Source organism: Ursus arctos, unplaced genomic scaffold, assembly GCF_023065955.2.
Source record: "Ursus arctos isolate Adak ecotype North America unplaced genomic scaffold, UrsArc2.0 scaffold_3, whole genome shotgun sequence".
NCBI classification, from domain to species: domain Eukaryota; kingdom Metazoa; phylum Chordata; class Mammalia; order Carnivora; family Ursidae; genus Ursus; species Ursus arctos.
This window is the reverse complement of record NW_026622985.1, coordinates 68,726,674-68,751,876: the sequence shown is the minus strand read 5'-3', so window position 1 is coordinate 68,751,876 and position 25,203 is coordinate 68,726,674. Positions and strand designations below refer to the sequence as shown.

At 38.9% G+C, this 25,203-nt stretch overlaps 1 long non-coding RNA gene across 1 annotated transcript in view; it reads left to right on the top strand.

Moving 5' to 3' along the window:
• The window catches only part of LOC130542049 (uncharacterized), an 80,971-nt gene that overhangs the window by 5,537 nt on the left and 50,231 nt on the right, over positions 1–25,203 (top strand). The window contains exon 2 of the long non-coding RNA XR_008956329.1: positions 5,511–5,568. This is a non-coding gene — a long non-coding RNA (uncharacterized LOC130542049). The remainder of the gene's footprint in view (positions 1–5,510; positions 5,569–25,203) is intronic.

Here is a 25,203-nt window from a genome sequence, read left to right as displayed (position 1 = left end):
TTTGGGGCAAGTATAACTTAATATTCATAACTCTTGGAATGCAGAAGCAAAACGTGAAGAGAATCATCGTGATTCCCAAGCTTTAGGTATTGGGGCTAAGTAGCTGATGTGAACAACTTAGGGGATTGGCAACATTATTAAAGTATCATGTAAAAGCCAAAATCAAAAATCCAGGGAAAGGAAAACTCTACTACTAGTTGACATTTCAATAAAATATGGCTAAGAAGAAAATGCCGTGTATCAGGAGATCTCAATGGGCTAGCTTTGAGCAAAACAATAAAGCAGAGACAAAGAAATAAAGTAAAAATATACCCCAGTGATAACATTGAAATCTGAAAATCAATTAAGGCAATTTTGAATAACACAGATTTAGTAATTTGAGGCGTTCAGATGAGAACCAAGTGAGGTACATGAGGATATTAGTACTTCTGCTTACAAAGGTTTATTGCTTTCTACGCCCCAACGTTCACCAAAATCACTGAAGATGCCAAGGGACTCCAAAGTTCACTTTTTCTGCTGCATGAAGTTACTATTATGGAGTATGCCTCACGGTGCGCAGCACAAGCAACGCCTGTAAAGTATTCTTAGACTTTTAGGGATATGGGTAAAAAAAATTTTCTGGGAAAGCCCCAAATTAGCTCCTTATTTTTAAGTAGGTATACTTCATTGCAAATTAAGAAGTATAAAATGATACCACGTATGTATATTTCTGTCTCTATTTTTCATCTATTTTTGTATTTCTGGTAATAGCGCACCCTATGGTCATGTACCGTTTTACATAATAAGATCATATACCATTCGTAAATTCATATATTGAGAATGGGACAAATAAATAGACTGGTTATGCTGGAAAAGAGAACATTGAAATAGGTTTATGAGTATTGAGGGGAAAAGATAACATTAAGATTCCTAAGATTATTCCCTCATATTATACATCTCACCCCAATCTGGAGAAATTTGAACTAAGAGTGAATAGGCAGACTTACCCCAGTTTCCCTAAATTAGTGTCCTTAAAGTAGGGACATCAACAGGGCACAAAGCAAGATTTCAAAATAGAATCAAGCAAAATAAGGGAGAATTGAATTGCAGTTCCAAAGGATGCATTATAGTCTGGGAAAATTTTCTACAGCAATCTACACTAAGAAAAATCTTGATGACGTTTTAAACTTGGGAGGTAAAGAACTCTGTAGTCAAAAAAAAAAGCGCCTATGTGCGTGTGTGTGGAGCGCACATGTAGATATGTGTATAAATAATAAGAGGTGAAATGTCAGACTGCTCCCAGACTGCTGCTAAACCTAATCCAGTGCCAGAAGCTACCAGAAGACAAGGGAACAAAGGTTAGCAACATTCAAGGGGAAAGAGTGGAACTAAAGATGATTGCATACAAACTGATTGGGCAATAGGAAGACATTTTATAAATAAAAAATAGCAAAAACCAAAAAAAACTCAGAAAAGATGCAACTCATGAGCCATTCTGAAAAAAGGAAAGAAATTACCTGATGTTAAAAATCTAAGCAACTGTTTGGCGAGGATGTGGAGAAAGGGGAACTTTCTTACCCTGTTGGTGAGAATGCAGACTGTGCAGCCACTCTGGAAAAAAGTATGGAGGCTCCTCAAAAAGTTGAAAATAGAACTACCCTATGACCCAGCAATTATGCTACTAGGTATTTACCCAAAGGATACAAAATTACTAATTCAAAGGGATATGTGCACCCCTATGTTTATAGCAGCGTTATCTGTAATAGCCAAACTATGAAAACAGCTCAAGTGTCCATCGACTGAAGAATGGATAAAGAAGATGTGGTATACACACACACACACACACACACACACACACACACACACACACAGAGGAATATTACTCGGCCATAAAAAAGGATGATATCTTGCCATTTGCAATGACATGGATGGAGCTAGAAAGAATAATGCTAAGTGAAATAAGTCACTTAGAGAAAGTCAAATGGCATATGATTTTACTCATATGTGGAATTTAGGAAACAAAACAAATAAGCAAAGGGAAAAAAAAATAAGAGAGAGAGGCAAATCAAGAAACAGACTCTTAATTATAGAGAACAAACTGATAGTTACCAGAAAAGGGGGGGGTTAAATAGATGGGGATCAGGGAGTGCACTTGTTGTGATGAGCACCACGTGTCGTACAGAAGTGATGAATCACTGTATTCTATACCTGAAACTAATATTACATTGTATGTTAACTAATTGGAATTGAAATAAAAACTTAAAAAAATACAAATTTCCAGCTATAAAATCAACAAGTCTTAGGAAATAAAGCATAGGGAATATAGTCAATGATATTGTATTAACCTTGTAAGATAACAGATGGTAACTAGACTTCGTGTAATGACCATTTTGCAATGTATACAAATGTCAAATCACTATGTTGTATACCTGAAATCAATATAATATTGTATGTCAACGATTTTCAACACAGAAAAAAAAAAAGATCTAACCAACCGAAGATGCTTGATTGAAGACGCTGGGATAAAAGAAGAAAGGCATATGTCAGTGCCCAAAGATTGTAGAGCAATAATTACAAAGGGGTGAGATAAGAAATCATGAGTCAAAAATGTATACTCAACCCAGTTATCAACCAGCTAGAAAGGAAACAGAGATTCAGGTTTGTGGAGGAAAGGCAGCAGGTTATGAACCTTATGGAGAAAAACAAAAACAAGGCCAAGCAAGCAAAAGAAATAAAAAAAAAACCGCTCAACGAAATCCTGTCCCAAGAGATGAATTTTTTTAAAAACTTCAGAACTGAGAAACAGTGAAACTGACAGAAAAGAACTGATGGTGAGTTTTGAATCCACTTAAATATAAAACAAAGAGGTATGAATGTAGGAATCAGAGAAAATTCATATTATTAACTTGGACGGTGTTATCTGTAACAGTCTGGCTTACCCAATTTGGGAGGAATTGATGCTGTGGAAAATAGCTCTTTAGTTAACCTGAAAATTACTTTAATTTATGTTATAAGACTTTATACTTACCACTCCTCCAAAATGTTTTCCTATATAGACGTCAGCAAGGCTGTGTTACTGAGCTAGGTACCTCCTGGTTCTTTAGCATTTTGAATTAGGAGAGGAAACGGTGGGAGCATGTTTGAGTGCTTGCTTTTTTTCATCATTCGGCAGAACACACTCCACAGAGAAAGAAATTGAAACATAGGTTAAGATTTTATTTCATACTCAATTTTTTTTTTGGTCAGTGTCAGATCATGTGGGAAATTATATGACTGGTGATGCCAAATTTTTTATCTAGAGTTTAGGATTTCCATCAATTCTGCTTCAGTTTTAAAGTTCTGTTAAATGTCATTGACATTGATATTTTTATTTTAAAAAAATAGCATAGTATTATTATAAAATCATGTATCTACCCCTCCCTCTACATATAAACATGCACTACATTGAATAATATTCAGTTTTATTAATGGGTACTTCAGATGGTTAGATTTGGGTTGAGTGGGGAGTTTTTTAGTTTCTATCTGTAATAAATAATTTACAATTAAAATATGTCATTTTTATTAGGATCTTTTAGAGCAGTTTCAGGTTCACAGCAACATTGAGGGGAAGGTACAGATATTTTCCATGTATCTTCTGTCCACACACAGCTTCCATTATCATCCCTGAGCAGAGTGGGGCATTGGTTACAATTGATGAGCTTACTTGGACACATCATCGTCACCCAACGGCCACGGTGTACATTACAATTCACTTTTGGTGTTGTACATTCTGTGTGTTTGGACAAGCGTATAATGACACGTATCCATCAGTAGGATATTATGCAGAGTACTTTCACTGTCCTAAAAAGCCTCCATGTTCTGCCTATTGATTCCTTCCCCCTACCCAACCCCTGGCTGCCACCTATCTTTTTCACTGTCTGTTTAATTTTGCCTTTTCCAGAATGTCATGTAATTGGAGTCGGACAGTATGTAGCCTTTTCAGATTTCTTTCAGTTTCTTTCATTTAGTAAATACATTTAACTTTCATCAATGTCTCTTCAGAGCTTGAGAGTCTTCGTCTTTCACTTTTGAAAGATAATTTTGCAGGGTGCAGAGTTCTGTGTTGGTGGTCTTTTTCTCTCAGCACTTTAAATATTTCACGCCTCTGTTTTCTTGCTTGCATTGTTTCTGAGAAGCTCGATGTACCTCGTATCTTTGTTCCTCTACAGATCGGTGTTTCTTCCCCCTGGCTCCTTTCAGGAATTTTTCTGTATCTTCAGTTTTCTGCAGTTCGAAAATGGTATGCTTAGGTGTTGTTTGTTTGACTGTTGGGTTTTTTTTTTTGGGGGGGGGGGGTTTGTTTGTTTGTTTGCATTTCTCCTGCTAGGTGTTCTCTGAAATTCCTAGATATATGATTTGGGGTCTGACATTAATTGGGGAAATTCACCATCATTTTGTTTCAAATATTTCTTCTGTTCCTTTCTCTTTCTTCACCTTCTATTAGTCCTATTAAGCATATTTTACAACTTTTGTAATTAATCCATGGTTCTTGGCTATTCTGTTCTTTTTTTTTTTTTTTTTTAAGATTTTATTCTCTTTGCTTTTTGATTTTCCAGGATTCTACTGGTATGCCCTCAAGCCCAGAGATTCCTTCCTCAGCACCGCCATCCAATCTACTAATGAGCCCATTAAAGGCATTCTTCATTCGTTACAGTATTTTTTATCTCAAACATTTCTTTTTGGTTTCTTCTCAGGATTCCATATTTCTGCTTACAGCCCCTGTTGGTTCTTGCATGCAGTCTAATGTATCCCTTAGAGTCCTTGGCATATTAAATATCGTTGTTTTAAACTCCCACTATAATTCCAACATCTCTGCCATATCTGGTTCTGATGCTTGCTCTTTCTTTTCAAATCGTGTTTTTTGCCTTTTGGCATGACTTGTAATTTGCTTCTCGATAGCCAAACATGATCTGCCCCGTAAAAGGAACAGTTGTAAATAGGCCTTTAGGAATAGGGTGGTGACGTATGGGGGGAGGGGAAGCGTTCCTTAGTCCTGTGATTAGGTCTCAGACTTTCAGTGAGCCTAGGCTCTGGACTGAACTTCTGAAGTGTTCCTCAGTTTTTTTTTTTTCTTTTTCCTCTCCCTTTGGGTGGGACCTGATGGCTAGTATTGGCTGGAGTTGGGTATTTCTCTCCTGCTTGGTGGAAGGCTGAAGCTGGCTTGAATTAGGTATTTCCCTTCCCCCAGGTCAGACAGGCTCTGATAATACGCGGGCAGGTGAGGCCCTGGCTAATTAGTTTCCCCTGCGGGCAGGCCTTATAAAGAAGAACCGCCGTGTTCTGGGGTATTTCAAAATGGTTGCTTTCCTTCTCCCGCTTGCTGCAAGCAGGAGACAGTTTTTCTCCATATTTACTGTGGGAACTAGGCGAGCTTCTGGAGGTAAATCTCATGATATTGTGGGGGTTCCGCTCTATGACTGGGTCTCCCTAGAGTTTTTAACTCCTAGACTTGCCCACGCTGAGCCGTCAACAATTTCTCACTTACGTTTCAGGTTTTCCTACCCTGGCGCTCATTCCTACGGAGGTGTCTGCTCTCGAGTCTCTGCTCCGGTAAGTTGTGACTCCGCGAATTCACCTGTCGCTCTCCAGTCTTGGGGGCAGCCATTTGCCTTGTGTCCTCCCTTCTGTTGAGAATCTGAGAAGAGCTGTTGGTTCTTGTTGAGCTTTTAACTGGTGAGAATCAAGTGGCAACTTCTAAGCTTCCTACGTGCCGAAATGAAAATCTATGTTATTTTTTTAAAGTAATTTTGAAACAAAAAAAGTAAAAACTATTGAAGGTTAAAATACAAGTAGATAACATAATTGATACCATAGTGTAAAAGGCCATAATTTTTTAATCTATAAAAGAATTTTCCTTACAAATGGTTAAACTTGTATTTCTTCATAAAATATCTACATTGAGACATTTTTGGTTTCCTACATGTTGCAACTTATATCTACGATTTTAATATCATAATCAGGAATAATATTTGATATTTGAGTCAGAGGTATAATATTTAAAGGTGTTTGAGACATTAATTTCACTTGCCTGACAGCAAATTCTTATTCCATTAATTTTTTCAAGACTATTCTAATCTTACATTACTTCTTATTGACCTTATTGACTGTTTTCAGACTGCTAGTTGAAAAACTAACAGATGAAAGGTTTCTAACATAAAAACAGTATCTTCTTTTTTCTTTCTTCCTTTTTTAACCAAGACTTATCCAGAATGAGGATGTTCTTGGCAGTTAAAGCATACTTGGCAGTGTGCCTGAAATTCCCTGTTATTGTTTGGGCTATGTCAAGTTCTTAAGCCTTCCTCAAACCATTGCACGGTCTATCCCATACCAATTACCATGTAAAGAGCAGCTAGACACTGAATGTAAGTTGCCATCTGTGCGTGACACACGGACCACAGCAGACAAGATCATGAACTAGGGAGGCAAACTAGTTGCATCTGAATCCCGGCTCCATTACTCGTCAGCTGTGTGCCTTGAGCTAATTAGTTAACTTTTCTGTGCCTCGGTCTTATCTCTAGAATGAGGATAATAACAGTGCATACCGTATAAGGTTGTTGTGAGGATTGAGTTAAATGAGTCAAACATTTAGGTATGTCCTGGTACCTAGTAAGCATCATGTATTAGCTTTTATCTTTATCATGATAACAAATATCCAAGTATAACTTAATCTTCCTTTTAAAATCTAAGAGCATAAATGACAAATCAGATTATTAGAAATACCATGTGTTAATTTGAGAACTATTTGACGGAGTCGAAACGGATTTGGTAACTATAGAATACAATTTAGTAGGCTGACCATACAGTTTGGATTACCTGGGACAATCTCCGTTAATGCTTGTTGTCTTGGCGTACACTTTTTTTTTTTTAAGATATAACTGATGCATAGCGTTGTGTAAGTTAAAGGTGTAACCCGTGCTATTTGATACCTTTATTATTGCAATATGATCGTCATCATAGTGTTAGCTAACACCTCTATCACATAGTTATTTTTTTGTGGTAAGAAAAATTAAGATCCAGTTTCTTAGTACTTTGAGGTTGATAATACAGTATTGTTGACTATAATCACCATGCTGTGTGTTAAATCTTCTGAATTGACTTATCTACTAGTTGCAAGTTTATCCCCCTAAACAGCTCCCCAGTTCTCTCGCCTGCCACCCATTGGTCACCGCCGTTCTACTTGCTGTTTCTATGAGTTCCGCTTTTTTAGATCCGTCTAAAAGTGATACACAGTATTTGTCTTTCTCTGACTTATCTCACTTAGCATAATGCCCTCAGGGTCCATCCATGTTCTCACAAATGGCAGGATTTTCATCTTTCTTGTGGCTGAATAATATTCCCTTGTATATGTACTCACCGCCTCTTCTGTATCCATTCATCCATTGGTGGACACTTAATGTTTCAGCATCTTGCAATTGTGAATAATGCTGCAATGAACGTGGGAGTGCAGGTGTATTTTCAATACTCTGTTTTCATTTTCTTTAGATATATGCTCAGAGGGTGATGACTGGATAATACAGAAGTTCTATTTTTAACTTTTTGAGGAACCTCCATACTGTTCTCCAGAGTGGCTGCTCCAGTTTGCATTCCCCCCAGCAGTGTAGGCGGTTCCCTTTTCTCCTTATCCCTGCCAACACTTGTGAGCTCTCGTTTTCTTGATGATAGCCATTCTAACAGGTATGAGATGATGCTCTCATTGCCATTTTGATGTGCCTTTCCCTTGATGATTAGGGATGATGAGCATCTTTTCATGTACCTGGTGGCTATTTGGATGTCTTATTTGGAAAAATGTCTGTTCGGGTCTTATGTGCCTGGCATCCTTTTAATAGCCTCTCTCTCACTCTCACAAGTAAGCCAGTTTGGATGATAAATGTTAAGAATATTCTATAATTAAGAGGGTAAAACTGTGTCACTGGAAGGATATGGTTAAGGTTAGAACTCAAACCTCCTTAAAATTACTGTTACCTGATAAGTTGAAATAAAATGTTTTAGGCTTAAGCACCTGTTAGCAATTAGTAATTCATTGATTAGTTCATTTAACAAATGTTTGTGTAGTGCCGGTTTTGAGGATAAGTTTTGAACAAGACAGAAAAGCTCCCTGCCCATGGAGTTGACCTTTTGTAAAAAATATTGATAATAAGTAAACAAGTGCCTAGAATAATGACACATGGTAGGCATAAGCAAATGCTTTTTAATTGTTTTTGAAATAAACAAGATACAGTTGATCTTGACAAATGCTCTAAAGAAAATGAAATTAGAAGGAGAATATCTGGATGATAGACAAAGAGCCGGACCCTCTAGAAATGGCCTAAATGTTCAATCTGGATTGCCTGGATTTGGACAAGAAAGCTGGGACCAGCCCTACCCCCACCCCCAGCCCTTTTCCAATGGAGGGTCTGCTTCTGAACTCAGCTTAAGGAGAAATCAAGTGTCTTTCTCCACCTGGGCCCCAGGGTCTACATATGCTGTCAGTGGAAGTCCATGGATAATTTTAATTCCTGTAACAACTGACCCCTTCAAGCCAGAGTCTCCGGCATCCAGGCAGGATGAAGTCCTTCATGAGTAAGGTTGCTCTAATGCCTGACTGACTTACTAAAAGGGAGAGACCTGAGGGAGGAGGATTTCTCCATTGTAAAAGAACCGAAACTACATGCTCACCATTGGTCCTCGGCTTGGCGTGTCTCTCTGGGTACTACTGGACGAATCGGGTGTACCCTTGCCTTCTCTCTTGATGTTGACCTCGAAGCTTTTGTATTTTATTTTAAAAATAATGTGAAATCATTGAAAAGCTTACAGCCAGGGAATGACATGATCGCATTTAAGAAAATGGTTCTGTTGGCTGTGTGGATAATGGATTGGAGAGGAACAAGAATGAATGAGGAAGGTCAGTTCAGAAGTTATGGAGATGGTGTGGCTTGGACAAGGATGCTGGCGGCATGAACAGAGGAAATAGAGCAATTTGAGATACATTTTGCAAGACTTGTCGATGGATTACATGTCAGAAGTGGGGAAAATGGAAGAGTCAAAAAAGCTTTGTGTGTGGTGGTGGTGGTGGTGTTTTCTTTGAGTCACTGGATGGTGATTTGAGAGCCTTGTTGGCTTCCAGGGAGTTCTCAATGGTCTGGGATGGGAAAACCCAGAGAGGTCAATGTACCCTACTCTAGTTCGCCATTCAGCGGTAGTCATCATCCCATAAAAACATACATGACAAGTTCTCTTTGTAGTACTGGCATCAAGGAAACTGATTATATTAATGAGAATTTGAATATGGATGGTGGGAATATTCAAATGTAGTCCCATGGGTCAGGATTCCACAATGCCAACCTGGTCACTAGGATTCACCTTTTCAAGAGGGACTGAGAGAGGACTTCCCAAAAAGGGACTTGGGTGTGGATCATAGTATCTATTTCAATATTCCTTTAGTCCTTAGTTAATCAGAGCTTTTCTAGTTCAATTTCCACATTCACATCTTTCCTAAGTATAATTTAGCATGACAGTTACTTGGATTTAAGATCATAATGTTAAAAATATAGGGCTCCTAGTAAGCATAATAATCTTGCAACTTCCAAATATGATGCAATATTGACAAAACATGTAAGTACCTGAAAAGGGGGAATGGGGATTAATATGATGAATGAGACTCTGTTTTTCCCCCAACTATCTCTCTACATGGCACCAAATTTGGTATTACTAAATGTACCATTTCACCTATCATGCTTTAAGTTTCTTCAGGGAAAAGAAAAATAAAGCAGTTTTTTCTCTCGAGGAATAAAGGACCAATGTTACGTTGTTATAGCAACCAAAGTTGCAAAACATTAAAGAGAAGGTTGGTTCTTCAAAAGTTGCTGTAACTTGGTAATCATGCATGAACAATGCCATTTATTTGAAATGCACTCATTGTTACCTGATTATAATTGTCCCCAGAATGTTAAGAATTTTTAGAAGAATTATTTCCTCAGAGCCTCTTAAAAAAATTAACAAGCCAACTATTTATTACTTTATTAAGAAAATTCTTCCCAGCATTTCATTGGATCTAGTATATTTAAATCTATTTTTTAGTATTTTATGCATATCTAGAAACTTTTATATTGACAAAAGGTATGCATCACTTACAGCTAGGCAGGGGTCTGTAAATGATTTATCAGCCACACTTAGACCTATTAATTGGGTTTTGAGTGGAGGGTGATAGCAATATTTTAGATGATTTTTGTTCTTTATGGACTGCTTGGTCACAAATACGTGATTTTCGTGTATAACATATAATGATCTTGGAGTACATATAAAATTGTGGGTCAGTATTTGTCAATAAATTCGTTCTGTTTCTAAAAGTAGTATTCTCATCTTAAAATCCTTAGTTTTGGTGTGTCTTCAGTAAATGTGAAAGTTTTATTAACTACAAAATGGAGATAATAACACTATATTACTTAGAAGCTTAACAGAAATATTTGCATTTATACCTAATTTTAGTAGCGAACACAATGGAATGTCCCCAGATCTAATAGAGTAACTTTCAGCTGTGTGTTTGGCTGTTTTCTAAGCACAAATTTCAGGTCCACATCCCTGGAGGTTCTGATGCTATAGGCTTGGGGTGGTTCTCTGATACTATATTTGTTTCATAAGTGGTTTTGTGCGGCATCGTCACTGTGTGAGATCCTGTGGACTAATGTAGCAGACAGGAAGCACCTTTTTAAGTCTTGTGAACATTGCTGAGAATTCTGTACTGGGAACATGCAAGATCATTCTAAATATTGTACTGAAACTTGATTTCTAAAATCTACCAGTTCCTCAAAATAAGCCTGAAAAGGATTCTCCTGGACAATATTCTCCACTCAACGGTGTTTGTCACTAACTTACAGCTGGAAGAATGGTCTGGGTCCGAGGGATGAACAGGTGGTCCTGATGCCATCTGGGGCCTGCAGCCTTGCTGTTGTGGCTTGTTTAGTTGAACTAAACATTTTAAGATTTATTTCAGAGAGCACGGGGAAAGGCAGAGGAGAGAGGAAGAGAAGCAGACACCCTGCTGTTCATGGAGCCCCAGGCAGCTCATGACCTGAGTGGAAATCAAGAGTCTGATGCTTAGGGGCGCCTGGGTGGCACAGCGGTTAAGCGTCTGCCTTTGGCTCAGGGCGTGATCCCGGCATTCTGGGATCGAGCCCCACATCAGGCTCTTCCGCTATGAGCCTGCTTCTTCCTCTCCCACTCTCCCTGCTTGTGTTCCCTCTCTCGCTGGCTGTCTCTATCTCTGTCAAATAAATAAATAAAATCTTTAAAAAAAAAAAAAAAAGAATTACCACACTAATTTAAGCGCCCCTTTTCCGAGCTTCTAGGGCACCCTATTTATTTCTGGAAACTAATACAATCATTGAAAATATTTGTGTTTCTTCCACTAAGATCAAGGATGGAAGGTGGGTGTTGTACACATGGACTAGTTGTAGGCATGGAAAAGGCTGGTCACAGTAGTATGTAAGCCCAGTAAGGGCAGGGACCGGGCCATCCGGTCAGGTGTGCGTGCATAACGATTGGAGCTCCCGCTCTGCGTCCCAGCATGTCTGTAGGATTTTGATGAATATCACAGTGGAGATAAAGGCAAAGTCTTCGCCCTCAAGAGAATTTGCATGTTAGTACCCAGAGCGTAATAGGTATTTGTAATTACTAAACTCTCAAAATCAAAAGAATACTACTATTCCTGGGGGATTCTCATACTTAATTTTCTGTTTAGATTTTCCTCCTGTGAAGAGGATAAAGTGATCAATCTGCTTCAGGCTCAGGGTAGGAAACCATATTGGCTAATAATTTGCTAACCGAAGATTAAAGGTCAAAGCAAAAGATTTGTCAGCAGATGGGTGATGAAACTGTCCAACCAAAAGAGCGAGTGCCTTAGGAATGAGGAAAGGGGAGAGTGGAGAAGGGAAAAGGTGGATTAGTCCATAGCTGTGATTAGTCGGGGGGATAATAGACCAGGGAAGATTCATGTAGAGAAATAAAGTCCAAAAAAGTCCACCTTAACTAAATGAATGGCCTTGATATCCCTCAACAAGAACAGCAGCAACAAAAAAATGAGCATCAGAGGAAAGCTTAGCAGTTACAGGCAGGGTAGAAGGTGAGTCACAGAATGAGGAAAGTCTCTAAACTGCTCCAAGAAATACGTGTTGAGTTCTTAGTTGAGATCACTACGAAAAGCCAGTATCTTTATTCACTCAAAAAGAGAAATCTTATAGAGATGATTTTGTTTGTTTTTGGGTCTTGCAAAAAAAATGGGAAGAAAAAGAAATGAAGCAAAAAATGGGATAAACAAGTTTACACGGAGCAGTAAATGTCTAAATAGAGAACATTTTTATTTTTAGAGTTCTCCATCCATGTGCTAGACACTGAAACCCCTTCAGGGATAGATTCATGCTTTGGGGCTAATAGTCAACCACGTTAGTCACAGAGCTCTCCCTCTGTGGCCTGGGAGAGCCTAGGTGCACAAGGTTCAGAATACTTCTTTATTAGATGAAGAATTTTTTTTTTCTGTCAGTTCATTTTACAAAGAGATGCTCCAGGTATAGCTGTTATCTTTAAACGCTGGAAAGTAAGGAAGCAAGCCAAAAGTCCCAAACTTACATTTGAACGTACATTTTCGTTTTAAAGCATGCTCAGTAGAAAGAGTGGAGCAAAAAGAAGAAAACACGGAAAACTAAATGTTAATTCTGTGGTCCTTTCATTTACGTTTTGGTGCAGGTTTCTCTAGATTTTAATGACCTAAGTTTTAAAAAATACTTTCCCTTGCTATGCATCCTTCTCTCTGGAAAATTTATGTGCAACTCTGAATGTTTTGGGGGGATAATTTCAAAAGATGATGTGTTTTTCTGGGCTTAATCCATTGCTTGTAATTGCCCTTCAGAAAAGTTGTATGGCTGGCTATTTGCTCACACTTGGAATGAGAAGGCTTCTATGTACATACTCCCCAGCACTGAGGAGTGTCCTTTTTATATGGCAGCAAACACACACCTTCTCTGTATAAAACAGACTCCAAATCTGTGATTTTAGTCCCCACCTCCGTCTTACAGTGTATGTGGCTAATTTAATGTATATTTCGTTTAGAATGCTTTTTGTTTCAAGAGACGGAAAACTGAACTCAAATTGGCTTACGCACAAGTGGCAAAATTCACTGATTTGCATCGCTAAATATTCAGTTAGATCTCACTTGAGGCATTACCGAATACAGAGGCTCAAAATATTTTACAAAAAAAAAAAAATTTCCCCCTTATCCACTGCCTCTGTTTTGACTAGTCTCAAATAGACTCTTCCTTATGTCATAAAATGGTAGCCAGTATCTCCCAAGAACAGCTATTTCCAGTTTCAAATAAAGCCTAAAAGTAGAAGCACTTCTGTGTCAGGAAACAATCCGCGTCATTCTGCTGGGCCCAGCTTTGGCCATGCAGCCATATGGTAGCCAGTTACTACAGGCGATGCTGACTGGCCTGGGGCCAGGTTACCAACCTCTTCTCTAGGATCCAGTAGTCACTAGCTCATGACCTGACTGAGAGAAGGGAGCTCGTTAAGTGAAAATCAGGGCTAATGCCGAAAGGAGGTGTCGAGGTAAATTACAAATAATCACTATAACATTGTCCCGGTGTGTGCCTCTTATTCTTTGATAAAACTGGATTGATGGTTTGTCTGTGTGACTGGCTTTTCCGAGAGTCGGTGCTTGGATTAACTTGAAAAACTGTTTTCTAAACAGTGAATCCCTACCTGTACGCTAATAATCCTTTTCATCTGCTTTCTTCTGTTTTAATTGGTTGGTGTCTTTCTAACTTCTTGACTTGCGTACTGTGAGTTTGTTATTTAAGTTAAGGTAAAACTGCTCGGGCAAAAGCGTGAGCATCGAGTAGCTTTACGGAATAGATGGCATAGTACGGAAGTCAGAGCAACTTACTTCACCTCAGCTTCTCCTTGCTGAACAGTTTCCAGTCGTCACGGGACACAACGATACCCACGGAGAAAGATTCCATCATAGTCAAGTAAAAGGATATCTGTTTCCTGTGAAAGATGAGTAAAAAAGTGGCATCCTAAGGGAGTCGGTTGGGAACCGCTCTGAAGGTGAGGTTATGTACAGTCATGAATTGAGGGCCCTTTTGGCACAAAAGGAGGTAGGTTACAAAGGGAGGCTAAGGGGTATAATAAACACGTATAACATTTCTTCATGGCAGTAAGGACAGACCACAATGAGTCTAAGGGGAATTACTTACAGAAATGTACATTAAGCTATTTCTTGTCCATTTTATAAACTAGAGTTGCATGCCACTGTATCTGCCCTTGTGTTTGTGATGGCCTTTCTTTACATGTGCTAACAACTTCCTTGCTGCTCCTTAGAAAATAATGAATTGCTTAATATTAAGAGTAGCCACCCTTGGCTAAGATGAGACATAACGAAGGGAAGCAGTTCCTGATTCTGGTACTCAGGCATTTAACTAACAGTAATGATGCCCTTTGTGCCCAAGACAACATGTATTTGCATGGAAATAACCACACAAAGGTCTTACAGACGTATGCTTGCTAAATATCCCTGACTCATTTCTCACTATTTCTTTGAGCGTTTTCTTTGAATTGATGCTGTCCAACATCACCAGATCCTGCTGTATTTTTGTACCCCCCAGTCTGTAACACCACATTTCAATCTTCTGAATAAAATGTCTCAGAGCAGTGTTTGTTAGATTATAGCCAAGAAGCCAGCCACTCGGGGCCCAGATGGCATTGCCTGTGAGTAAATGAGGAAGATCCAAGATGAAAAACCTTCCACTTCTCCATGCAGTCTGACTCCAGTACAACCAGGGTTAATTTACAGAACAGCATGGTAGTTGACCCTGATGATGCCTCCACACATTAATCTTGTTTCTAAGTGGCAGCCTGTGTGAAAGACCTCGCCTCATCCACCTCGTGAAATACTCTACATAAACACGAAGTGAAATTCATAACTTATATTTAAATATGACTTTTTGTAGAGTGTGGTCGTTAGGAACAGAGCTGGTAGAGCCAAGTTTCCGAGGTTCAAGTCCGGCGTCTGCACTAAGTGGCTCTGTGACCTTAGGTAGTTGCTTCAGCTTCTCGATGCCTCAGTTTCCACATATGTAGAATTACATTTATAACAGAAACCTACTTCGTAAGCTTACTAAAAAGGTGGAATGAGTTGTTACATTGAAAGCTCTTGTAACAGTGACTGCCCTAGAGAAAGCGCTACTGTTTTGTGTTTATTTTTTAGTGGGGCTGCCCACACATCCTCTACCTTTGGTCTCGGTTATAATATATACTGCCTAGATGGTTAAAGCGAGGATGCCTGTGATCTTAAAAGGCTATTCCCAGGCCAAATCCACCAAGCGAACAGGTGTTAGGGCTTCGGTGAATTGGCTGCTCCTCGGTCTGTGGAGAAGAGTGGCAGCATGAGGGGATCCGTGATCTGGTGCCTGGTTCCCCCTTGGCTCAGCCCCTCTCACACTCCTCCAGCTGGAGGAGGTGACCCCTAAGAAACAACAGAAAGGAGGAAGGAGGCTGCAATAACCCGTGAGGGACCCATCTGATGGAGTAGGTAGACCTCAGTTCCTGCTCCACGTGGGAAGGCTACCCACGGTCCTTGGGCTCTCAGCACGAGTACTGGGAGGTGCTATGCTCTCCCGACTTCTCAGATGCCAGCTCCCAGAACTCGGCGGCCTCAGCCCCTCCGTGCCAGTTGCTGACCCTGCTCTCTGGGTTCAGGGTGGCAGAACTAATCAGCCTAAGCTTGCTGTTTTCCTGCCCATAATGTTTGACAATGCTGAGCCTGTGAAACCCCCATAAGGTTTGCTGCATAATCAGAGACATGAAAATCTTCAGGCGAAACCCTGAGAGCAGGAGCGCTGTTAGTCTTCCAAAAATGGAATGCACTGAAGAATGCACCTGCTCTCTCTGGATGTTATTTCTCTGACAGACCCATTGGTTATAAAGAGCCTTTTTAAAGTCCTGGTTCAGCTTAGCCTTCAGATTAGAGGCAGAGCAGAGGCCACAGGGTGAAGGTCTTAGCCTAGTGCCAAACAGGTGACCAGTCTTCCATAAATGCTAGTTGCAGTTTATTATTATGCTATTATTGTGACTGAAGAGATAGGGTAGCCATTTATAAGGGCAGAGAAATGAACCAGAGGAAAAAAATTAAGAGCATTGGAGAAATCAAGTCTTAACAATGGCATCAAAAAAAGTTAGTACTTAAAACGAAATTGGACCACTTTGGATAAAAAGTAAAAATGTTCACTGCCTAGGCATTTCCTTAGACTCTGAGAAGCATCTCCACTTTCAGCCTCAATCTGCTTGCTCCTTGACTTGTGGGATTCTTCCAGATGGCAAGCAAATCATGGTTCCAGACTCACTTGGCTCAGAATCTTGGCTCACGTTTCTTATTCCATTTGGACTTGTTAACAAGGATCCAGATTGTCTAATTCATGAATAGCTTATAAAGCACAAGACACCCTAACACTACGAATTGTCCCCAGTGTTGCCTCTCTCGGCCTTAAGTGGGGTCCTTAGAATTCCCACCGTAAGAGAGCAAAGATGCCCCCAGGAAAAGAAAGTGGCATCTCAGCAATGTCAGTGTGGACAAACAACAAAGGGTTAGTCCTATCTGGACAACTTAGAAGGTTGACAAATCCGTGTTTGCTCAGAAACTGTGCTCCAGGAACAATGGAGTCGGTTGTCCTCAAACCCCAGGAAAGGAGTATTTTTATTACAGCCCCATTGTACAGTAAAACTATTGTTTGGGGTCAGTCATCCTAAACCAATTTTTTATTACCTTCAAAGGGTCCGAAAGAGTAGATTTTTATCATTTTATCAAACCATGGGTGTTTAAAGTGGGGGAAACAGTGAAGCAGGATTTTACTGAATGCTGCCCAACACAAATTCCCGTCTGTACAATATTACATAGTAAATATGAGGCCTGGAGGGCCTACGGTTTCCTTTTATGGGCGTGCTCCACCTTGTTGATTCTTGACAAAACTGAGCTCAGGATTATTTAAAATCTGACAATTATGACTTCTGACTGTTCTTTATACTCTAGTGCCCATCCCCACCCCAAGTTTTTGTCTCATAATATCAATTATTTCTTTCATAGTTTTTATGGAAATCTGTAATTATTTTATTTATTTTTTAACTGTCTCGGGCTTTGTAAAGTTGATTAGAACAGAGACCTGGTTTTTCTTGTTCAGTGCTAAATTCTCAGCTTCCGATACAGAGTTAAGTACATAATAAGTGCCACGTTAATGCTAGTTAAATGTATTGACCTGGCCCTGTTCCTTCATGTTGCATTTACAGATGAGGAAATAAGATTTAGTGGAATTGCATTTGATGGGTTGGAGATCTTTTGTTCAAGGCAAAATCCGGAAGTGAGCCCTGGTCTGCTGACTCTTGGGAGGGATTTTCCCTTTTATAATAAGTTGCCTCTTTTTATAAGTTAAAAAAAAAAAAGTTCTCAGCCTCCAAGTGCATATTAGAAGCACCCAGGGAGCTTTGTAGAATCCTAATGCCCACATGACGCTCCTCATCGATTCCTTAGAATCAGTATGTTTGAAGATTTATGGAAGATTCCAACGAGCATTAAAGTTGAGAAACTCTGTGTGTGTGTGTGTGTGTGTGTGTGTGTGTGTGTGTGTGCGTGCAAGGGCAGGCCCAGAGTTTGAATTTCATTTAGGAGCCAGTGAAGGGTTATACAAGCATTGGCCAATGTATTTAATTTAGCCTGTGCTTATATAAACTGTAAAACTGGTCCGTTTGGAACTCTGGTTCAGTTTAAGAAAAGCTTTAGCTGTCTTGTCTCTTGAGGACTTTTGAATCCCAACTGTTTGTTGGCTGTATTGTTTATTTCTTCCCTGGGTGATTTTTCAAGTCCCCATGTTTTGGGGAGGTTTACTTGGCCACTATATAGGACAGTTCAGGGTAGAGGTGGAATGACAGCAAAATAACCAGTTACTATATAGTAATGCAGTTCTCTAAACAAGAGTGCGGAAGACCTGAACTCAGGTGGTAACCGTGGTAGTACAGCGGAGGGCATAGGAAATGTATGCGCGACACTGTGGAAATAGCTCTACAAGATTTGGCAACTGATTGAATGCGAATGCTACAGGAGGGAGGGGTGCGCTTCAGAGAGCCTTAACAATTGTGCCTAGCCTGATTCCAGAAGTAATTTGTTACCCACATGTGGTAAATTAATACTTTGAGTGACAGTGTACCAATTTGCAAATTACTTCTTTCAGGGCATTAATGACTGAAGAGCATAATCACCATGGCATTATTTTTATTAGCATTAGCATTAATAAATATTTCATGAGCAACCAAAAATTACAGTGCCTATACTTTGAAGAATAGGTATTCCTCCAAAATATGAAATACCTCAGGCTATCACCAGTGCCAAAAATTCTGTAAATATTTATAAATAACAATTCATTTGAGTAGAAGATTAATTGAGATGAGTTGCAATTATGCTTAATGTTAAGTAGTTTTGTTTATGTCATTATAAATTGGAGGGCTTGAGGAATTGAGCAGCATGAATTCCAGTAACAATTTAACTGCAACATTGGAAGAGTTTTCTAAACTCTACATCTCAGTTGCCTTATCTGTAAACTGAAGAAAATAATTTTTTATCCACCTGACAGCAACAGTCTGAACCAGATTTTTTTCTCCCTTAGTGTAGACCTTCAGGTTTTTTGTTTGTTTTTAAAAGCTACAGAAGTAAATAGAGTATGGAAAAAAATACTGGATAAGGAAACTAATGTCTCATGATCAAGTCTCTCTATTCCAAACAATGCAAGAATTAGACAAATAATCTCTTCTTTTGAGCTCTGAAGTTCAAAAATTCAGTATCACAGAATATGCTATCTTCAGGAGATGAGTATAGCAAGATAATGAGGGAAAGTTAGCATAAGGAATTTCTAGAAAGATGAGGAAGCACAGTGGTCTGTATCTAAGGAGAAAAGAGGAGTCCTGGAATTGCTTTTGAGGCTTTCTTTGTCCAACGAGTATATGAAAGTGCCAGAGGCAGAAGATGACAATGCGAGCTCTTTCTATAATGTTTTTTAATTTTTTTTCTGATAGAAGTGATTTTGTGGCCATTTTCAAATTTAGGGAGACAGGCTTTTTTTTTTTTTTTTTAATGGGAAAATTGAAGAGAATTTGCAAAAGAAGTCTTTGCTCTATACAAATGCCAGGGATGCAATCAAGAAGGCACTTGATTTTGTGGCATTTTTGCAGATTCCTTTTCACCATGCTTATGTAGGCATGTAAGTAACATAAATTAATGATTTAGTATGATTGAGCTGATGAAGTGCAGCAATAAAGACTGCCAGGTACAGGAATAATTCAGTCTTTTATTTTAAGCCACTCGAAAGCTATAACACCAGAGGGAAATAGTCGCACCATCAGCCAGCCCATAGAAAATGCTTTCACACCATCGGGAAAGGCTCTGCCAAATTTCTCAAGAAATTATGAAGTGAACGAGACAAAATAAGCCAAGCCATCAAACATCAACAAGACAGGTGTGAGTGGCTGGTAAGCACCATTTCCCTGACACATGTCATTTAGACAAGCAGGCCAGAGGATTGTATAAAATGCAAATGCAAAATGATGATCTCTAGCGTCGAGACCACTGCTTCAATAAGATTCCTTTGAGGGGGGAAACAAGTTAAAAATAGAATTCTTAAGAGTGTGGTACTGAGATCTGATAAAAATGATAAAGTTACTTAACGGGAAATGTAGAAAGTACTAAAGTTCATCAGTTTGGAGGAAAGAAATAGTTCAAATATTTATTGAAGACCTCTGTGCCAGACTTGGAGCTTAGCTGCTTCGGACGCCTTGGTGGAACTCACATTCTGGAGAAGGAGAAACAGACAATAATCATGGTAAATTAGAAAGTATGTGAGAAGGGGCTATGCACTGGATAAAAAGAAGAAGTGGCATAAGGGACTGAAGTTTGGGGTTTTTACTCATGGAGGATATAGACAGAAGAGTCAGGGTAGGAGTCATTGAAATGTAAGCAAAGACTTGAAAAATCTGTGAGAGCATTGGCCAGGGGGGAAGATGGGCTTCCTCCTCCAGGCAGAAGGAACAGATAGAGCCCAAGTCACGAGATGTGAGCATGCATGGCATGTTGAGAAACAGCAAGGAGTTCAGTTAGTGTGGCTCAAAAAGCAAAAATGAGTGGGGGAGATGTAGGTAACCAAAGGAGGTCAGAGAGCAAGTGAGGTGAGTAGACCATGCAATCAGGCTGGGCCTGGAGACCATCTTGGGAAGAATGTCAGATCTTACGCAGGGTTTTAGGTAGAGGGGTAACATCATTGGCACAGAGGAGGCAGAACTTCTGTGTTGAGACCAGACTGGGAAGGGGGCACGGTGACCTACTAGGAGGCTATGGCAGTATAGATAAAAGGGCAGTGTAACTTTCATGAAATGTGCTCTTAGCTGATGACCCATGAAGGGAAAGAGCTTTGTGGTATATTATCACTATCTGCTCCTCAGCTTGACTGGTAGCCAAGTGCACATAAAACAGGATGGGGTTCAGAAGGCAGGAAGAGAATTGCTTAAACCTGGAGATTTGGTTCCTTTTCTCTGTAAACATCTCCTTCAGAGAGTTCCTCCATTTTTTTAGTCAACTACTGACTTTCTCTTCTGAAACTAAAGCCATATTGCTGGTTCCTTCCTCTTGCCTGGGCCCTAACTCTTTGCCTCTAAATAACTGCTAGTTGTCACTTGGTCACGTGTCCATTTCCCCAGATCAGTGTTCCTAAAACTTAACTTGTCACCACCCATTTAATTTCCTTAATCATGAATCTAGGAGTCTGTCAGGCATTCTAGGTTAAAACCAGTCTTTCTGATTCATGGTTCCTTCTCATATATGTAGGCAGTCTTTGAAAGGCATTAATGATTCTTTCAAAATACCTTTTATATAAATTGTTGCTTTTTCTCCCCCTGCACCTGTCACCTGAAACAAAGTACATCTCATCCTTGTGTTGCTGTAAATTTCCCGAGTTCCCTACTAGATCCTACCTAAGACTCTCATAAACACAATTTTCACAATTTTCATTGACCTGCAGAACCTTTCAAAGGTCTACAATGTATGATCTAGCATCTAAAGAAAGATCATTAGATGTACAAATATTTTAGAAGAAACAAAAAAAGTCAACAGTTTGGACTGTATGATGATTACTAACAGGGTATATCAAAAAATGTAATGATTTGAAAGATAGACAAACCAGGAAAAGTGTTTACAAATGAGATTCCGTGTTACCATAATCCAATCGAAAAAGTTGTTTTCAGTGATGACATTGGTTGTCAGTAGGGTATTGGTGGGATACAGTGTTTCTATAAAGCAATCCAACAATACTTAGAGTTTTCAAAAAGTCCCATTAGCATTATAAGTAAAATTTTATACATTTTTCTTAAGGAAGGAGAATTTCAGGAAAAAGATGTTTATAAATATATTTTCAAAGAATTAGTTACAAAAACAAAGAAAGTCTTTCATATCCATCCTATCTTCTCTCTCTTTACTATTCCTGTTTTTAGAGGCCTCTGTCAGCACTTCAAACATGTTCTTCCCACTGGACTACAGTGTTCTGTTCTAACACATCCATGCTTGCCACTAGAAGGAGTTTTCCAAAACATCGTTCTCGGTGATACTATCTGCCGTGATGGGAAAGTTCTGTGGCTGGACGGTTCAGTGTAGTAGCAGCTTAGATACATAGACTATCGGGCAGGTAATGTGTGGCTAGTGCAACCGAATTTTTAATTGTATTTCATCTTAATTAAGTTAAATTCAAACAGCTGAATGTGGCTGGTGGCTACAGTATTGGACATCATAGTTCTAAAATATATGGACCTTTTGATAGCTCCCCAATGCCAAAGAGTCCTCAAATTTTAACACACCTGAATAGGCATGATGCTCTGAATCTACTTGTTAGGAAAGTAGACGCCAAGGTTTTATTTTGTTGTTGTTGTTTTGTTTTGTTTTTTATAGAAGAAAAGGGCCCGGGGCCTACTGGACTGTAGTCCTTTTTCCCCAAAGTCTGAAGGTGAAGGGCAAGACGAGTTGGTCATTTTCCTTTAGAGATGGACAGAACCAACAGAGGACAGTGATAGCCTTGGCCTAGACTCAGACAAATGGTTGATACAGGGCGACCCAACTTCCACCACCCCTGAATTCAAAGGTTTATTCACCTTTGAAGGGCTTTAAGTACTTTCCTGCTCCTAAGTTTAAGATTTTAAAACTCAAATCTAGGAATGATGTCCCTTCTCCACCACTAATTTCAAGGGCAGAAGTAAACATGGCACATGGTAAAAACATATTGTCAACTCCACTGCGTTAGAAAAATTGGTTTAAGCCACATGGACAGGACAAATCTCTTGTCGGTAGGTCCTGTGAATATGACTTCTCAATCTCAGGTGATGCTAAGGGAATTCTGGGCAAAAATTCAGAGCACAAAAGTACAAATTTCTTTGCATATTGTAGAAAAAAACCTTCATGATTTCGTCCTTTCACCTCTTCAGCTTCGCCTTATGTATTACCCCATGTTTCCCATCATTCTATACCCATTTTGCCAAGCCATGTGAGCTGCTTGATACATATTGAATGTTCTTATTCACTGAGAATTTCTTATGGGCTAGATAACTGTCACACATTTTTCATATAATTTTTTACACAATTTCATGAGGTAGACGTATCATCCCCATTTCACAGATGAAGAAATTAAAGCTTAGCTTAACTAATTTGCCCATTACCATATCACCAGTATTTAGTATGACAGCAGGAGCTGCGTGCCAGAGCAATGGTGAGACGCGCATAAAGCAGCATGGATGGATCCCAAAAACTTGATCTGACTAAAAAGAGAAAAAAATAATCCAATGTGCAATATCATTTACTAAAATTAAGAACTATATGCAAAAAAACTTGACACATTTAACAGAATATATGCACACACACCACATGCATATGTGTATATATATTTATGCATATATTAAGATGAATGAGTGGGGCAGATGGGAGTGGGGGACATGGATAAAAGACAATGAATGAGTGGATGGATGGATGAATGAACGAATGAATGAAACTGAAGAAGGGTCTTGTTTGAGCCAATTATAATATGACAGCAGGACCTGGAGATACAGAGGGAGAGACAGGGACAGGGACAGAATAAAACAATGTGTTCTATCAAAAGGTTTCCTTTATACAGCGAGTGCTAGCATTGGAATATGTTAATAAGAGCAATTGTGAATTGCCCTCTGAAGTTTTAAAAAACATCTATCACACTGTGTGCATTATTGAATGGAAAAAAATTTTGATATCTTAGCAACATACCCATTATTTCTCATAGATGCACATGTGTTTCACTATGGAACTGAGAGAGCAGTTAATGTCATTTTATGGTTTGTTTGCTGTTTATTTTCCAGGAATCTTAGTTGTCTACTACATGGTTATTTTTACACATTGTTTCTCTTAGAATAAAAATTTCTCAAGAGTTGTTAGCTACTTAATTTGCCTGGCATATTTCTTCATGTATTATATTTAACAGAATTATATTGATATCTATATCTGCCTCCTACTATGTGCCAGAAACTATGCTAAGTTCTTTAGTGAATATAAAATACTTCTGATGATTATGAAATATGAAGTAGATAGCCTCCCAGAGCTTGAATTTTTTTCTTACCATCAAAGCTTATCATATTTATTATTAAATTTAGTCCTAACGTCTAGAACAATCAGATTTATGCTAGCACATGCAGATTGTTTTAATTATATAATCCCAACCAATCATTCCAGGAAATAATATCAAAGAAAGATTAAACTGCGGCCCTGAATAGTAGAATGTGATACTAGAAAGATCTTATGTGCAAGAAATCTGATCCATATTAAATTATTCTTCAGTATGTTTGTCAACATTTTGCTCCCCTTTGTGTTCATCTGTGTACATATTTCTCACCAAAATGACTGGCATAAGGAAAATATTTAAAAAGTGACATGTAGTCCAAAAAAAACCCAACATTCTTTCTCTTTGTTGTTGTTGACTGACTAAATCTGGTTCTAATACTGAGTGGAATTTCCAAACATGACCTGGGGGCAAGAGAGAAAGCAAAAGTCAACATATTTCCCAAGGTATTAAACCTATCAGAAGGAAGTTCTAGTGTTTCCTTAAACACACACAATGCAAAATGAATCAAGATATGATGTCATACTTTATTGAAGTATTTATTTTCATTACAATTCACACAGTTCTTCAAGGTCAGAATGACACTGGTCCTACAAGAAAATAGGGGATTTGTGTTGCATAAATCCTTCTCTTCTGTTTAGAAAACAAACCATGAATTTTCATGAATTTGGGACATAGCTGTAAGAGCTATCAAAATTCAAAGATAAGGGACAGTGTTTCTTTTTTAAAGCCTTCATTGGAAAAAAGTTTAACTTTTGTGGTTATGCTGAAAAAAAAAAAAAAAATGCAAAGACCAGTACAGCCTATCCTTTTTTCTTTTAGAAGTTGTGGAGGTCTTTTTTTCAGCAGTGTGATTCCCTGACATCCCCCGACTCTGCCATTCTACTCAATTTCCTCTCACATCTTCTGTACAGCCCCCTCCCACATACACAGGACAGAAGTGGGACAAGTGGAGAAGAAAATGATGAGAGTAATGCCGAGGGAAGACAGCAGTGTGTTTAACATCACAAGATCAGAGGGAGCCCAGAAGCAGAACCTAGAAAAATCCTTTCACAGCATGCAATATAGAACAAAAATCCCCAGAAAACTCAAATACTACTATTATCATGTTTCAAAACAAGAAAGCTAAGAAAGGTGACAAAAGGACCCAAGAAAGGCTAGCACATACTTTTAGCCACCTGTGTGTCAGGTGGGAAGTTTTCATCAGAACGCTTTAATTCTTGCCTTTGATGTATGAGCCCAATCAAGACAATAATGTGTCCTTGAACCAAAATGAATCCCCTATGATAGGCTGTATCACTCTGGGTGATAAACAAAGCTTTTAAAGACATAAACTAGCTCCGTAGGTGGCCCTCACTCACTTCAAGACAGCTTTTGATTAAAATAAAAATGTATGGAGGAGCACAGTTGAATGGAGGCGTACAGAAAGTTTTATTCCATTTGGAAGAAATAAACATGAAAATGAGGCCTCTTCAATAACTCTACAAGGGTAGACGCA